Below are 14290 nucleotides of genomic sequence, written 5' to 3' on the forward strand. Positions count from 1 at the left end.
GCACTTAGCAGAGTGACTGGCCCATAGTAGGTGCTTAATAGATGTTAACTGATTAATTGGTTGATATTCTAATGGTGGAGCCAACAACATCAACATCAGTAACAATAACAGTATTAAATAAATAAATGAACAAACAAAATTAACAGATAAGTATAAGTAGACAGTCAAATAAAGAGAATAAAACTATATAAATATATATACACATATACACACATAAACATACACATACACAGACATGCACACATGAAGTAGTTCAATACAAAGCAGTTTGTCTTTACAGGAGGGAGGATACTAGCTGTTGGGGAAGGGCTGATTCAAGAAAACATTCCTGCAGAAGAAAATTCTTGCCTGCACTGAATTTTAAGGGAAGGGAGGGGCTCTGAAACAAACGTGAGAGGGAGGGTATTCCAGGCATAAGGAACAGTTAATGCAAAGGCCCAGAAATGCCAAATAGAGTATCATGTGTGAGAAACAGAGAGAAGGCCAGTTTGGCTGGACTGCTAAGTGTGAGAGGCGTAGGGATACACAGTGAGGCTAGAAATGTAGTTTGGGGGCAGATTGTATGCAATGCCAAATAGTTGCTTAGAAAATAATGATTCAAGACCCAAAAACTTTGAATTCATATGAAAATAGTGATCTCACAAAAAATGGAATCTCTACACACTCCACCAGGCAGTGGGATTGTCTGAGGGTCTTATAGTTAATTCACAAGCTGCTCTTTCCACAATTAATGTTCATAATTTGGCAGTCTATTTTTATGTTTCTGGGATAATGATCATTTATTTATTTATTTTTATTTTTTATTTATTTATTTTTTTTTTGCGGGGCAATGGGGGTCAAGTGACTTGCCCAGGGTCACACAGCCAGCAAGTGTCAAGTGTCTGAGGCCGGATTTGAACTCAGGTACTCCTGAATCCAGGGCCGGCGCCCTAACCACTGCGCCATCTAGCTGCCCCAAAGATGTAATGTTTTTTGTTTTTTTTTGGTGAGGCAGTTGGGGTTAAGTGACTTGCCCAGGGTCACACAGCTAGTAAGTGTCAAGTGTCTGAGGCTGGATTTGAACTCAGGTCCTCCTGAATCCAGGGCCAGTGCTCTATCCACTGCGCCACCTAGCTGTCCCGATCATTTATTTATGATATTGTGTCTATGATACTCTTTTCCATATTATGTTCCATAGAACTTTAGGTTACCCATCAGAAAATATTGTTCTACTGATCTCTTCCCTTCTGAAATATTAAATAGGAAATTATATATTTATCAAGAGGTAAAGGAGGAAGATTGGGCTCCTGCTACAAAAATGATTTGAGAGTTATAAAAAGAAAGGATTCAAGAAAGAGTACTGAATGACTGCTCCTGTCAAGCACACTTGGTCACATAGATTGTGGTAGTAATTAGTTCTATAAGTTGGTATTGCCTTAGCTCCAGGAGATTGATATAGGACATAGAACTCCTTTCACTGAATCTGGCATATCTCTAAGTTGAAGAGGTTGCTTTAGAAATTCCAGGGCCAAATTTGGAATTCTGCAGAGAAAGGGCCTCAGATGTCCATTTCCTTGACCCAGAGATTTCACTGCTAGGCATATGTCCCAGGGATATCAATAATAAAAAAGCAAGGCCCTATATACAACAAGCAGTATTAATGTGTGTGTGTATGTGTGTGTTAGTCAAGAACTGGAAACAAAGTAGATGCCCATTGATTAGGAGAATAACTAAACACCTTGTGGTACATGAGTATAATGAGAATATTACTGTGCTGTTAGAAATAATAACTATAATGAATACAAAGAAGCATGGGAAGATTTATATGAATAGATGCAAAGTAAAGTAATAAGAACCAGGAAATATGTATATATATGTATATATAAAATTATTAATAATAGCTAATATTTATATAGTACTTTACAGTTTGCAAAGCACTTTACAAAAAAAAAATCTTACCTACAACATGTAAATGGAAACAACAAAGCAATTGAACTCCAAAATATACAGCCATGCTTTCATGATGTATGAGTGCATTTGTAAAAGAGTACACTAACTACCATGATTTGCTTGAGCTCCCTAATTTTCCAGGTAACCAAGAAGAGTTGTATGAGAACTGGCTATATTGACTAAGGAGCATAATTACTCCACAATTCTTTGCAGCTGACCCTCAGTCAAGAGGAAGTGTCACAGTGTGGAGGGGCTTAAATTCCAGGCAGAGAAGTCTAAACTGTATTAGATAATTAATAGGGAGTTTTAAAAAATCAATAGAAAAATAGATGAAGCATTTATTAAGAGCTTACCATCTGTCAGGCACAGTGCTACCTTCTGAGGATAAAAATACAAACAAGAAGCCAGTTCCTGCCCTTAGGGAGGTGGGATTCTAATGGAAGAGGACAATACATAGAATGGAGCTAAAAAGAGGACCAGTCCCCTTGCAGGGGCAAAATACAGAAGAAATCTGGGTGGTCATGGGCTGATGCAAGTCTGGAGTGAACATGGGGTAGGTATTTCCTCAAGAGAAAGTTCAGGCAGAACTCAACAATCAAAGGAGGAAACAGTGAAGTGGAGACATTAGGCAGCCAGGGAGGAGGTCCAGAAAGAGGCTGAGAAGTCATAGACTGAGCCAGATTTGGAGTGAGAAGTGATATATTAAATCTATATAAAAGAAAGAACATTCTGGGAGCATAGCCAGCCTATTTCATGCAGAAAATGTGCTATAGATATATCATAAAGTACTTAGTTTTGACCCTGGTAAATAATAGTGAAAAACAAATGCTTAACATGGTTTATTAGATTTACCATGTATGGACTGACCTGGGACCTCCCTATAATAAGCTCCTTGGGCTCCATAGTGTGGGTCTACATTTTAATTGAAACCTGGTGTAAACCAGCAAAACAAAAGTATCTGGCATTTCAAGTGAACCCATGAATGCCTCAGATATGCTGAATAAATGCTTATTAAATTGAATTGAAGCTATCATCTGATCATCTCAACTAATCTTTAATTCCAAACTTCTGGAAAAAGCTGTTTCTACTCATTGTCTCCACTTCTTCACTTCCCACTCATTACTCAAGCCTCTGCAATCTGGCTTCCATCCCCACCACTATATTTAAATTCCATTTTCAACAATGAATAATGACCTCTTAATCCTCATATCCAATGATCTTTTCATGGCACACCTCCCCTTATGCTTTTCTCCCTCCTCTATCAGTCTCCCTTCTTTTGTAATGTTCTTTCTTCCCTTGGCTTCTATGATGCCTCTTTTTCCTCATTCTCCTACCTATCAATCAGCAACTATTTGTTAAAAACCTATTATGTGCCAGGTACTTTGGTAGGGACCAGGGATATGGGAAACAAACCCAAAACAATGAAACACTCTTACTTTGAGGAAACTTAAATTTTAATGGCTAATACCTATCTGATAGTTCCTTCATTTCCTTCTGCACTCTGAGTCATGTAAGTCACAAGACTTTGATCTTACCTCCTTCCTCTGTTCTCTCTTCACCTTATTACTTTTCTTGAGGTATAGCTCTGATTATGCCATCCTAATCCTCAAAAATCTTTACTCATCCCCTGTTACCTCTGGATAAAATGAAAAGTCCTCAGGCCACTCTTGAAAGCCCTTCACAATCTGGTGCTGATCAAGCTCACCAAACTGATCTTATGTGCTGTTTTTTTAGCCAAACTGGTTTATTTGCTAGTCCCTAAACTTGGTATCCAATGCCCATCTCAGTGGCTTTGCACAGGCTGATCCCAAGGTTGGCACTATGTTTGTATCTCTATATCATGGAATTCTTAAGTTCCTTTAAGACTCAGAAAAAGTACCATCTTCTATGCAAAACCTTTTCTGATCTCTCTACTTGCTAGTATTCTCTCCTCAAATCATGTACTTAATTATGTGCATTTCATATCCCACAAGTGATCATAAGCTCCCATAGGGCAGAGACCATTTTAATTTTTCCTCACCATACCTCCTTGCACATAGTAGGCAGTTAAGAAATGTTTCATGGATTAACTTTATTTCTTGTGTGAGATTTAAAATTGGATATTAGATCATAAATCTCCCCTACTTAACCTTTCCCTTAATTTATCTCCCAAACTAGTAAATGGAAGCAGGTTTTGGTTTTCTAGATAGACCTTTTTATTTATAGTTATGATAGTCACAAGGTGATGTTGGTTAGAAGGATAGGAAAGTAGAAACACAATACAAATCGTCTTAAGTCTAAGCTTAGTCTATATTCCTTATAACAACTCACCAAACCGACAAGGCCACCAACCGACAAGGCCACCTTTGGAGAGAGAGTCCGTGCCGCGCCGTCAGGAGTCCCGCCAAGCAGGCAAAAAAGGCCTCTCTCCTGTTCTCCACCCCGGAAGTCAAAAAACCCGGCAGGCAGTCTGACATGCGCAGCAGGCGCACTGTACCTGGCAGGCAGTCTGACATGCGCAGCAGGCGCACTGTACCTGGCAGGCAGTCTGACATGCGCAGCAGGCGGACTGTACCCGGCAGGCAGTCTGACATGCGCAGCAGGCGGACTGTTCATCTCCTCCCCAAAAGGGTGGTCCTTGAAAAACTGGCGTCTTTCAGTTATCCTAACCGACTGTTAAAAACTTTCATATTTTACCACATTTCCCCCCTTTGCTTCCTCAAGAAACGGAATGTTTCCTTGATGGAACAGTAAAAAGAATATAATAACTTTTGCTGACTAATAATATGCGAACAACAATACAGAAAAGGAAGAGAGGAAAGTTTTGTCCAGAGGGGCGATTTTTTTTTTTCCTCATGAACCGACGCTTTGACATTAGTCTTGCAAAGGGAGAGCCTCTGCAGAGAGTACATGTTACAGATAGTATATAACAGAAAGGAGATAGTAAAAGCTAATAAAGCAAAACAGTTCATATAAAGTCTCTGAGTTCTCTTGTCTTTTTGAAGTGGTAAGATGTCATCAGGAGGAAACTGGATTCTGGTCTGGAAAACTGGATTCTGGACTCTGGTCTGGATTCTGGATTCTGGTCTGGATTCTGGACTCTGGACTCTGGTCTGGAAAGCTGGATTATCTTCTTTAACTGTTTGAATTGCTGTATTTTTAAAACCTTAGCATAGCATTGTCAATGATCAAATTAATAAATTCCATTACATTCCCTCCTTTATATGGTTAGACTTGTAATAGAGGGTTGAGGTAGTTATGCAATGTGTAACACTTTTTACCACCATGTGTCTGGATCAAAGCCAAATTTAGTATGTGTTCATGACACCTGAAAATGTTATGGAAAGGTTATCATACCATATCTCATGGTTCTGAGACAGCCAGTGATTGTGCTAGGCCACAGGTGAATTCAACTGAGTGAGATAAAAAGATAAATAAGTTCAGTTAAATTAGGTTAAATTAGGAGGGAGAGAGGATGAATACTGGACTGTGCCTAGTAATTGTGCTCTACATAGTCACCATCATAAGCAAACCATGGACTTACGTATACCTGTCTCTCCTTTTGTTGCACATATATTCTCTCCAGGGCCTGCGTCAGAGTTCACAGCAAGTTAGTCTCTGAAATGATAAGTTTCCATATTTCTGAAATCTCATTAATTTCACCAAAGACAATATGATGGTAAAAATGTGTGCTATGCTGCATAACTGAGAATATATTAGTGATATATACAATAATTCCAAACCATACCCAGAGTATAATGACATATAAATAATAAACGAATGTAAATAGCTGATTATATTAGACATTGTTACATAATCTTCTTTTAGACATTATTACATAATCTTCTTTTAGCAAGTAGACCACAACAAAACTCATTAGAACTCATGGTTCTCTCAAAAAGAAAGAGTAAATAAAAAAAAAGAAGAATTCTGGTAGCTTCTGAGGCCCGATAGCCTCACCCACAGCATATACTTAAAATGTCTTTGAATAATCACTTAGTTTACAAAATTTAGTTTTAAAGAAAAGCAAAAGAAACAAAAGTAAAAAAAAAACCAAAGCAAAACCAAAAATAAAAAATAAAAAGCAAAAGATTCGCTAAGCACCCTTTTGTGCTCCTAAAGAACTTAAAGGTGCAGTCAATTCCAGGTCTTTTCAGTGCCTTTCAAAAGTCAAAACAAAAACAAAAAAAACCCAAAAATTAATAAAAAAAAAAATAGTTGAGGTAGGCCAGAAAACTAGGCCATGTACTTCAGTGCTTTTGCCTGTAGAAGGAAATGCTTGTTAAATTATAAGGTATTTAAGCTGCTAGAGTTTGGGGTATGCCACATTGTTTTAACTGGTTCCCCAATTCTCTGCATGCCAAAGTGGCAGGGGTTTCTGAATTGTCATTGATCTTTCTAATGCTGTCATAATGTTCTTTATGGTAGAAAATGTGGAGTTCTCTAGCATTAGTTTTGTCTGTGCCACTGATTTTCAATAAAGGCTGATTTAATTGATGAACCACAACATTCAGCTGATGCTGCTTAGCAAATGCTACAATTGTATCATTTCCTCCCCACTTTCCAAATTTCTTTAATTCATCAACATATTCTTCAAAAGGGGAGTCATTTACTATAAAAGACTCAAACTCTTGTCTATGGTTAATCATATAAGAAGCAGCTTCTTGTCTGTGTCTGAGATGATTTCTACAGTGACCTTCTAGCTGGTCTGCTAAAGCCCTAAAAAGGCAATTTCCGTCTCCTGATACTTTACGAAGACTGAGTCCCAAAGCATTTAACTGATCAGTGGGATTCTTAAATGGGAACTTCCTGTTTCCTCTGAACTTTCTTTGCTCTTTAACAGTTGCTATCGTTAGGGTTTTTACCTCTTTAGCGTCTACCTCAGGTCTATCTGAAATCTCTTCACCTATGAATGGTGCAGGCTTTATATGAGAGCAATGAATCCATGAGTCTTTTTCACCAATTTTAATGGCAGTAGGAGTTGTCAATAATACCTGAAAAGGTCCTTCCCAGGCAGGTTGAGTTCCACTGGTTCTCTGAAAATTCTTTACATATATTTTATCTCCTGGGTTGAAGTTATGCAATGAAAAGTCTAATGGTCCTGCCTGGACCACAGCTCCTGCCTCATGGAGTTCACGTAGCCTGGTCTGTAATTCCTGTATATAGGAAGCAACAGAAGTATCACCTCCCACCAGTGATGTATAAACTGGGGAAAAAGTTTTAGCTTGGATAGGAGGGTGACCAAAAAGCATTTCATAAGGAGATATATGAAGTTCTCCTCTTGGTCTACTTCGTAGATAGAATAATGCCAATGGTAGAACATCAGGCCATTTCAAATGGGTTTCAGTACATAATTTGCCAATCATACTCTTAAGCTCTTTATTCATACGTTCGACTTGGCCTGAACTTTGTGGATGGTAGGGCGTGTGGAATTTTGGAGTCACTCCCAAGAAAGAGTAGATTTGGGATAAAATCGAATCAGTGAAATGTGTGCCTTTGTCAGAATCGATGCGGGCTGGTGGGCCAAAACGAGGTACTATCTCTTTAAGAAGAATTTTGGCAACAAAGGCAGCTGTGGCTCGGGGGCTGGGAAAGGCCTCCACCCACCGAGTGAGCTGATCAACTATAACAAGGCAAAATTTATAATGTCCTGCTTTTGGCATAGTAATATAATCAATTTGTAAGTGCTCAAAAGGTGTATATGCTAGAGGACGCCCTCCATAAGCTTTGGCCTTAAAAGCATACTGATTATAAGACTGACATGTGGAGCAGCCCGAGCAGATTCGAGATGCTGTATTAGTCACACCTGGTGCTATCCAGGTTCTCTTAATAGAGTCTACAATGCCTTGTGTACCAAAATGGCCTTTTCTGTGAACAGAGAGGCATACCTGGTGGTAGAATTTCCGGGGAAGAAATGGCTTACCTTCCGGAGACACCCAGATGCCATTGATCTGTTTCGCCTTAAATTTCTTTTTCCACTTTTCTACTTCAGAATCGTCATAGGTTAGGTTGGAAGGAATATCCTCAGAAGGTGAAAGGTTAAATACATGTTCAGGAGCTTCTAATGCAGCAAGCTTGGCTGCAGAATCGGCTCGTGCATTTCCCTTTGAAACAGGGTCACTATTCCCTGTGTGGGCAGGGCAATGTACAACGGCTAGGGAAGAAGGCAGTTTTAGGGCATCTAAGAGGTCCTTGATAAGGTCCCCATTGGCAATAGCCTTGCCCGAGGATGTTAGAAAGCCTCGTTGACGCCAAATCATACCAATAAAGTGGCATATGCCAAAGCCATATTTCGAGTCAGTAAAAATGGTGGCACTCTTATCTTTAGCTATATTACAGGCCTGTGTAAGAGCCACAAGTTCAGCAGCCTGTGCACTAAAATGGCAAGGCAGAGAAGCTGCCCAGAGGGTGTCATAATCAGAAACTACAGCAGCTCCAGTAAAACGGGTTCCCTCTCTCATAAATGAGGAACCATCTGTATAGAGGACAAGATCAGGATTTTCTAAAGGTGTATCAAAAAGATCATCACGGGGTTTTTCAGCCATATCAACTAAAGAAGCACAGTCATGCAACGGTTCCCCCGAGAATGGTAAATTAGGGAGTAGTGTTGCTGGATTAAGAACTGTGCAGCGTTTTAAAGTGATATTCTCATTACCTAACAGGGTTATTTCATACTTAGCCAGCCTTTGATCTGAAAAGGCTTGTGTCCTGTGACGTAGTAAGAGAGCCTCCACTTCGTGAGGGCATTGCACAGTTAGAGGGTTACCTAGGACCAAATCAGAGGCTTTTTCTTCCAAAAGCGCTGTGGCCGCCACTGCTCTAAGGCAAGGTGGCACTCCAGCCGCTACAGGGTCCAGCTGAATTGAATAGTAGGCTATAGGACGCTGGTTAGGCCCCAGTGACTGAGTCAGGACTCCAGAAGCCACCCCCCTTTGTTCATGCACAAAGAGAGTGAAAGGCTTACTATAATCTGGCAGTCCTAGGGCAGGTGCTGATAACAAGGCCCGTTTTAATTCTTTTATGGCTGAGAGATGCTGGGGATCCAACTGTAAAATGTCTGGAACAGAACTTTTTGTAAGAGCTATGAGGGGTTTAGTAATTTCACCAAAAGAGGGTATCCATTGTCTACAGTACCCAGCTGCTCCCAGAATGGCTCTCAACTGCCTCTTAGTAGTGGGGGCAGAGAGTTGTTGAATGGCCTGGACTCTCTTAGAAGAGACAGAGCGAGTTCCAGCAGCCAAAATAAATCCTAAATATTCTACCTGGGGCAAACACCATTGTACCTTTGTCTTGGAAACCTTGTGTCCTCTCTTGTGCAGCTCCAGCAGTAAGTGACGGCTATCTTCCTGACAAATTTCAGCATTAGGAGAGGCCAAAAGTAAGTCATCAACATATTGTACTAGTGTGGAGGCTTTAAAGGTAATAGAGGCCAGATCCTGCTGTAAAATTTGGGAAAATAATGTGGGACTGTCTACAAATCCCTGTGGGAGTCTAGTCCAGGTCCACTGTCTATTTTTCCAGGTAAAAGCAAATAAATATTGGAAGTCCTCATGTACTGGTATGGAGAAAAAGGCAGAGCAAAGGTCTACCACTGTGAAACATGTAGATTCATAGGGAATTGAGGAAATTATCATAGCCGGATTTGCGACTATAGAATGTCTAGGAATAACATAATTATTAATCGCTCTAAGATCTTGCACAAAGCGATAAACAGGTTTACCATCTGGCCCAGGCTTGGGTTTTTTAACTGGCAAAATGGGAGTATTGCATGGAGAGTGATGACATGGAATAATAATACCCTGGCTTTTCAAAGCCTCAATTATAGGGGTGATCCCTTCTATTGCTTCCCTAGACAATGGATACTGTGGAATGGAGGGGGGTGGTCCCCCCTTAACTTTAAAGGTAACAGGCATGGCAGACTTAAGGAGCCCCACCTCATTAGGGGATGAGGCCCATAAAGACTCAGGAATGTCAGAGGGGATTTTGGATACCTCCCCTGCTGTTCCTTGAGCTTCTGTAAGTAAAATTGGTAATAAATGAACAGTATCCTCTGGCAATTGTAAGGAGACAGCCCCATCTGGAGCACAAGATATGGTTGCTCTAAGCTTGCAAAGGAGATCACGACCTAATAAATTTACAGGGGCATCAGGCATGAGTAAAAATGAATGTTCTACTGTTAAGGGCCCCATAGATACCATGCGAGGATTCAATTTTGCCACTCTCTGGCTCTTTCCTGAGACTCCCACTACATTCAAATATCCTACAGGTCTACACCCAGCATCTGGTTTGCTTACTAATACTGATTTAGAGGCTCCTGTGTCTAGCAGACAATCATAATAAGTCTCCCCCACTTTTAAGGTGACATGTGGTTCATTACTCTGGGGAGGTGAATGGACTGGCACAAGTGCATTCAAAAAATCCGGATCTGGGAATATATGGCTTTCATTATCTATGTTCCATTCCTCCCCAAGACACCATCATTCCTGTGTCCTCTTCTGAGGGGGGTCTTGGTTACCATTATTCTGGTACTGCCTTTCTGTATTCCTCCAAAAAGATCTATTTCTATTTTGATTTCGCCTGTAATTAGAATTAGAATTTCTTCTCCAAGTCCTACATTCTCTCAATTCATGCCCCTCCTTACGACAGTAACAACACACCTTAGTGTCCTTGCTCCGGTATCCACATGGCTGACTAGTAATCGCTGGTGCCAGAATGCTCTGTTTAGGGTGATCTGGATCTTCCTCACGTGAGTCAAAGACATAATTTGCAAGTTCCTTAATTCTATCTACTGAGAGATTTCTCCAGTCTGGACATTGTTTCAGAAAGTATCTGCGTATTTCTGGCAGTGAATTATAAACAAATGTGTTGAGAATGATACAGGAATCTCTTAAATCTACTGGATCCAATCTGGTGTACTGTCTAGCGGCCTCACAAAGTCTATCATAAAATCTGTTTGGTCTTTCATTAGCCTCCTGAGGTAGGCTTAAAAATTTCTGCCAGTTTTCTGGTTTTCTAGAGCAAGATTCCATTCCCTTCAGAAGTGTTTCTCTAGCATCTTTTAATCTTTGGAAATCCCTATCATCATTATAATTCCACTCTGGATCCTTTAGAGGCCATTCCACATCGGCCTTACCTTTCGCAACAAGGGCATTTCCTGCTGAGATAACATCTGTAATCTCAGTTGGGGACAGTAAAGTTTCCAAAAGGCAAGTAACATCAGCCCAACTGGGTTGATATGCATTAAATATAGTCCTTAACTGTGAAATTACAGTGTTAGGATTTTTCTCAAAACTAGGGATGATTGATTTCCATGCGCTCAAGTCACTTGGTCTAAAGGGGCTATATTTTCTGACTTGAATTGGCACTCCCTTCTTACTATGTTCTATAGCTTCCTGCAGAGGGAGTAGTTTCTGCTGATCTGATTCTGAACTTGGATCATCTCTAGTAGAAACAGCCATTTTGAGGTCTCTCTCCATATGTGAGAATTTCATTTCGAGGTCTCTCTCCATATGTGAGAATTTCCCCCATATCATAACAATGATAATAACAAAAACAATGATAATAACAAAAACAAAAAAAAACCAAAAAAAATAAAATCCTTAGTCGTATGAACTATGGATGTGGTATTAAAAGGTATTTCAATTGCAGGCATAAAATTTCTACTTATATTAAACGTATTTTCCCAAAGATTCTCACGTATACTATTATACAAAAAACTTTTTGCTGCCTGAATGAGGAAAAAACCAATAATGTTATGAAGGACCATTGAGTAAACTATTCCTCTAAGTCGGGATGTTATGCTGTCCCAATACATTCCGATGAGAAAAATCAAAGGGATAGTAGAATATTCGAGCATCTTGCCCTTTAAACTGGGCTGGCTTTTCTGTTTAAAGCAAGACTCTTAGAGGCTTAAAGTCTTTAAGGGAGATTAGACAAAGGGAAAGTCCGTGGGGGGGGGGGGTAATTTGGAAAATCCACCGAATTGGCCGGTTTATGGCCAAACTAGGGAGGGTGGGAGGGTCCTTAAGGTCCCTTCGGGGTCGCCAAACTGTGAGATTTAAAATTGGATATTAGATCATAAATCTCCCCTACTTAACCTTTCCCTTAATTTATCTCCCAAACTAGTAAATGGAAGCAGGTTTTGGTTTTCTAGATAGACCTTTTTATTTATAGTTATGATAGTCACAAGGTGATGTTGGTTAGAAGGATAGGAAAGTAGAAACACAATACAAATCGTCTTAAGTCTAAGCTTAGTCTATATTCCTTATAACAACTCACCAAACCGACAAGGCCACCAACCGACAAGGCCACCTTTGGAGAGAGAGTCCGTGCCGCGCCGTCAGGAGTCCCGCCAAGCAGGCAAAAAAGGCCTCTCTCCTGTTCTCCACCCCGGAAGTCAAAAAACCCGGCAGGCAGTCTGACATGCGCAGCAGGCGCACTGTACCTGGCAGGCAGTCTGACATGCGCAGCAGGCGCACTGTACCTGGCAGGCAGTCTGACATGCGCAGCAGGCGGACTGTACCCGGCAGGCAGTCTGACATGCGCAGCAGGCGGACTGTTCATCTCCTCCCCAAAAGGGTGGTCCTTGAAAAACTGGCGTCTTTCAGTTATCCTAACCGACTGTTAAAAACTTTCATATTTTACCACACTTGAAAATTAAAATCATCTTTGATCATTTAAGAAGGTATGATATGGGGCAGCTAGTTGGCCCAGTGCATAAAGCACCAGCCCTGGATTCAGGAGTACCTGAGTTCAAATCCAGCCTCAGACACCTGACACTTACTAGCTGAGTGACCCTGGGCAAGTCACCATTGCCCTGCAAAATAAAGAAAAAAAGAAGATATGATATAATCCTTTGGAGAACTATATCTTGTGTACCTAACTTAAATAAACAGGGCATCTACGTCAGCCAGCTATTAAGGTAATTCATCAATTCATAGCTATTATGTTATAATGAGTTCCTCAGTAACTGCAGTTAGATGTGATTAACTGACAATCTTTCCTTAAATTCCTGGGATGGATTTTCAGTGATATCAGTTCACAGTGAAACTACTTAAGTGGATTTCAGATTCAACTGCTATTTAGATGAGTGTTACAATAAAGGAATTTAGAAATTTACCTTCCTTGAGTGATGGAGAAATTAATATTTTTAATTATTAAAATCTTAATAAAATTGTACAATTTTATTTCTAAAATTATGTACAGTAATCATGAAAATGAGCATTTCCATATATAAAGTAAAACAGAAAACTAGGATTATAAATGAAACAAGTTTCTTTTTATATCTTGCCTTTCCTTTTAAAGCATAATTATTATTATTATTAATAATAATAAATTCAATATGTAACTTTAAAGCTGTCCAGCCTATCTGTGTTTTCTTCTGACCTTCCTTCTGATCTCTTTCATGAATTTAAAAAGATGTTTCAATGACCCTTCATAAATTATATGGATACTCAAGCAAAATAAATTGCTCCTTTGGTTAAATTGGAAAATGTATGTCTCATCTGCACCTTAAGTACAAACTTCTCTCTTTCTGGAGGCAGGTGGACTGCTTAACTGGCCTTTTAAAACTGTCACTGATCATTATATTGAATACAGTTCTGAAGTGTTTCAAAATTGTAGGTCTCTCTCCTCCTCCTCTTCCAACAGTGTTATTGGTAGTATATAAATTGTTCTTAGGGTTCTGCTCATTTCATTCTCTATCAGTTCATATAGGTCCTCTGAAGTTTTTCTGAAACTGTCCCTTTCATGATTTCTTATGACAGAATTATATATGTGTGTGTGTGTGTGTGTGTGTGTGTGTGTGTGTGTGTGTGTGTGTAATTTTTTCCTGTGGGGCAATGAGGGTTAAGTGGCTTGCCCAGGGTCACACAGCTAGTAAGTGTCAAGTGTCTGAGGCCAGATTTGACCTCATGTCCTCCTGAATCCAGGCCCAGTTCTTTATCCACTCACCACCCAACTGCCCCCAACAGAATGATATTTCTAAAGTTCATGTAAGATAACATTTTAAGCCATTCTCCCATTGTTGAGTGCCCTATTAGTTTCCAGTTCTTTGCATTTTTTTTTACAAGTGACAGCATGGATTTTTTCCTCTGATAATTTCCTATTCTTTGCCTTTCACCATTTATCAGTTGGGGAATGAATGGTTCACATTCTTATAAATTTGAATGATATTTTAGAAATGAGACCACTATCATGTATATTTGTTGCAAATATTTCCCCAATTTCTTGCTTCTCTTATAACTTTAAATTCATTGGTTTTCTTTGTTCAAAACCTTTTTGACTATATGTAATCACAGTTGCCCATTTTACCTACTGTGGACCTTTCTGTCTCTTGTTTGATCATGAACTCTTTGCCTTATCTGTCAGGTAATTTCTTCCA

The sequence above is a fragment of the Dromiciops gliroides genome, chromosome 3, assembly GCF_019393635.1.
Source record: "Dromiciops gliroides isolate mDroGli1 chromosome 3, mDroGli1.pri, whole genome shotgun sequence".
Lineage (NCBI taxonomy): Eukaryota > Metazoa > Chordata > Mammalia > Microbiotheria > Microbiotheriidae > Dromiciops > Dromiciops gliroides.